The 4,060-nt window shown below is 51.2% G+C and overlaps 1 pseudogene; it reads right to left on the reverse strand.

Annotated features, from left to right (window-relative positions):
* Window positions 1–299: 299 nt before the first annotated feature.
* Window positions 300–3,801, reverse strand: LOC104573757 (endoplasmic reticulum lectin 1-like; annotated as a pseudogene).
* Window positions 3,802–4,060: the final 259 nt, after the last annotated feature.

The following is a 4,060-nucleotide window of genomic DNA, read 5'->3' on the forward strand; positions in this document are numbered from 1 at the left end:
GCGGCTGCAGCTCCCGCCTCTCCTGCTCAGCTCCCCCGTCTGCCGAGGAGACAATGCCCGTCACCGGCCCCAGGCTGACTGCAACATATCCCCCTTTTTTGTTTTTTGCCATTATGGTTCCAGTGAGGATAATGAAGAAAGGGAGGAGGAGGCCGCTGCTAGTGCCAGTCAGGCCCATCGTGCAGGAATCCACCGCAGGCCTTATGTGTGGAGACACAAGCATACCCTCGCCCCCATGTTATCAGTGGTACTGCTTTTCCCACTGGCCTGTCCACGGGTCCCGCACCTCCACCATGGCTTTACAAGGTTAGGATGGTTCTTTTCCCCCCAAATACTGCAGCATTAGCAGAGCCTCGTCCACTTTCCTTATCCTCATGGTAACATATTTGCCATAGCAGAATTCATACTTCCACCAACCAACCCCCGCCATGGAAGCAGTAGGAACTCCTTTGTAAGGAACTCCTTTGTAAGAAACTCCTTTGTAAGTTTGTCATCAGTCAGTTTGGAGATATGGGTTGTTACCACAGTCAATAGTTGGTGGTTTCCAAGAGCAACTGGTTTATGGATGGAAGAAAATTTCTCTTTTTTTGTTGAATGCATTTCTTCCTTCTTAATTCTTCTAAAATGCATCTTCATCAATTCTTGCTGTTTCTCCAGCTGTTCCAGGTTATGGTGTTTAAGTGGCAATCCTGGTAGTGGCTGGCAAAAGATGTCATTCACAGGGAAAGCCCTGAACCTATATTTAGGATGGCTGCATAACAGAGGTGTCAGTATAACCCCTTCGTATTCACAAGTTGTGATTTCAGCTACGGAGAAGATCTCGTGCTTAGCTTCTGGATGGCAGATGTACATCGCTGTGCTTGATTTGGGTAGGTTTTGTCTGAAGCTACAAGGTGTGCCATTTTCCATTCCTACAGGATAGTACGTGGTCATCTGCTCTTCTATATTTTTTGTAGGTATCTCTTTTGCACTCTCTTTTGGATTTTCCTTTTCTTCTTGATCTGGTTCTGACAGTGGGTTCTTTATCATCATTTTCCCAAGACAGTATTCTTGTTTATTTTCTGACCAGTTTCTTTCTCTTCTTAAAAGGGCGTTCCAGTTTCTCTTCTTAAAAAGGCGTTCCAGCAATTCTCCTGGAGTAGGACCGTTGTAGTCCTTCTCTTCTTCCTCATTGCCACTGGACATGAGCGGAAGGATATCCGCAGCAGTCATGACGATGCGGTTACACAGAGCCCCACTCGCGGGCAGGCTGGGCTCGGTGCCGGGCCAGTTCGCCCTGCAGGGGGCGCTGCGGCGCGGCCCGCCCGCCGCCCACAGCGGGATCCCGCCGAGCAGCGCGGTCGCCCCCAGCACCGGCCCGCGCCGCCGCCGCCCCGTCCTGGCGCCCGAGGGTAGCGCCGAGCCGAGCAAGCCGAGGCGGCCGCGGAGCCGCCACCACCGGCCCCGGCCACTGGCCACGTCTGCCCTGTCCCACAGTATCACCCCGACCTTATCCCACGTTGCCGGGTCATACACTGTATGAGTATTTAGATGCGGTTCTTGCTCATGCGCCCATATCGAGCTCTGTTTCAAATCAGCCACCTCTCACGCATTCTTCTGCTCCTGTGTCATGGAGTTCCCCATTGTTCTCGACTGCTCACCTCTGTCTTGCAGGAGGCACTTGTGAGTGCGGCTTCCTTTCAACCTTCGTTCAGTTGAGCAACGCCCCGGTGTGACAAGCGCGTCTGTCGCCTATCTCTGTCCCTGTTCAGGTGCCATTTGGTGCACCTTGTGAAGGAGCGGACTCAGTCCTTCTGTTCCTTCATTAGGTATGAACCCGTAGTTCCCAGCCGCTTACCTCTTTCCTTTCAAGAGGCTTTTAGTGCATGCACAAAGGACGCTTCGTTTCAAGTTGATCCTTACGCTTCCTTTCAGCGTGAATCCCGGGAGTTCAGCTGGGCGGTGCAACCGGAGAGAGAGCTAGTCTTCGAGCCCCACGTTGGGCGCCATTTGCGGGCGTATAGAGGAGCAGGGTCTTTGTGATGGTGAGCCAAAGACCTTTATTTAGGGTTAAACACAACTTAGTTTCTGATCCTGGAGCAGCCCCTGCCCTGCCCGGCAGCACGCGCAGCCCAGCAGCCCGACCAGCCAATCAAGCAGGTGATCACGCACCGACTACGCACGAGGCCGACCAATGAGCTGCCTGGTCACACGCTGGCTCCCGCCTCTCCTGCTCAGCTCCCCCATCTGCTGAGGAGACATCGCCCGTCACCGGCCCCAGGCTGACTGCAACAGGCATGTACTAAACGAATTCTGTGGAGCGTTCGTCGCTAAGCATAGTGCGTCTTGCCCAATGGCGTTCGCAAGGGTTACCCAGACGTTGCAGTCTGGTCCTCTGGGTGGAGCTCGAATCCCAAATCCTCTGCCGGTACATCCAAGGAGGAAGAAGACGAGAGCTGCTGCAACACTGGTCGTATGCACCAGGCTGGAACCAATTGTGGTCCCGTGCCTGTGGAAACACAAGCATACCCCTTTCCCAAGGTTATCAGCCCATGCGGCCCAGACCATTGGCTGGTGACTAAGTCACGAACCTGCACTGGTACCCACTGTGGCACCTTTTCCGTTGTAGTCAAAGAGGAAAAATGTGAAAAAACGGGTGACAGAGTAGAGTTATTAGGGAAGGAAAGAAAGTTAAGCACATATACAGCTTTATCTAGTCTTGCCTGTGGGGACTTCCCCTGCATTCCCCCTTTTTGTTTTTGCACGAGATGCTTCAGGATGCCATGTAAGCATTCAGCGATGACTTGGCCTGTAGGGGAATGGGGAATCCCAGTTATGTGGTGAACACCCCATTGATTTAGAAAACTCTGCACCTTTTTGGAAACATAGGCAGGACCACTGTCGAATTTCACTATTTGAGGAATGCCAAGAGTTGCAAGGGCATGCTGAAAATGGTGAATTACGTGTAAAGATTTCTCCCCGGCTTGGGCTGTAGCACAAGCAGCGTGGGAAAATGTATCACTAGAAACATGGACAAACTGAAGCCACCCAAATTCAGAGATATGGGTGACATCCGTTTGCCACAATTGTAACGCTTGTAGGCCTCTCGGGTTAACTCCATAGAAAACAGGTGTCTGCTGTCCTTGACAATCAGGGCAGGCAGTGTAGGACCCTGTGCAAAGAGGGGCCATGTAAGAGGTTAATAAGGTTGAGGTGACTAGGTACCTAATTTCACTCTCTGCTTCTGTGAACATAGCTTGCTACTTATGCTGAGTCACCCTGCTCTTGCTGCAACCATGAGATAAGATATCACCCGTGAAGAACTGGTAACTGCAAATAACATATGAAGGAGTTGCAGCTGTCTATAAAAACACGAACTTATCCTCAAGACGGCGCGGATCTCAGGCAAACTGTAAGAGGTCCGTTGCCGGCCAGCTACTAAAAGCTTGCTTTTCAACCCACCAGGTTGAGTGTGCGGGTGATTATTGAGATTACAGACCAACATTTTGGGGGCTCGTCCGGGATCTCAGTAATCGCCAGGCCCTCCCTGGTTGGGAAGGGCCGCCCGACTTCGCTGGGGGAATGCTTCCAGGGGGAACGCTACCTGATGACGTTCCAGGTCCCCGGATCTCGAAAAACCTTGAGATAAGGGATCGTACGATTCAGGAGGTTAAGGGGTGCCCCGATTTCTGGTGTGGTGGACTGTGGGAGGTCTGACGAGACAATAACTCCCTGCCACCGGCACGCGTGGGACACCACTGCGTTGCCCTGGGTAAAAGGTTGGAATAGGTTGGAATATTCCGCAAGTAGTATCGTGGTCATTGTTATTTGTGTCGGTTGTCGTGCTAATTGTTATTTGTGTCATTTGTGTTGTGTTCTAAATTGCTTTAATCCAGACAGAATGAGACAATTGAGTTCTGTTCCCGAAGGACCCCTTAATTGTTTTTTGTCAAATTTTCAAAATTTTAGGAGATGGACTCTCCTAAATTACGGGTTTAATATTAAGGCAGATAAATTGAAAATCTTTTGTACAAGTGAATGGCCAACTTTTGGAGTGGGTTGGCCTCCCGAGGGGTTTTTC

The sequence above is a fragment of the Tinamus guttatus genome, unplaced genomic scaffold, assembly GCF_059628265.1.
Source record: "Tinamus guttatus ecotype Peru unplaced genomic scaffold, ASM5962826v1 Tinamus_guttatus_pri_ptg001013l, whole genome shotgun sequence".
NCBI classification, from domain to species: Eukaryota; Metazoa; Chordata; class Aves; order Tinamiformes; family Tinamidae; genus Tinamus; species Tinamus guttatus.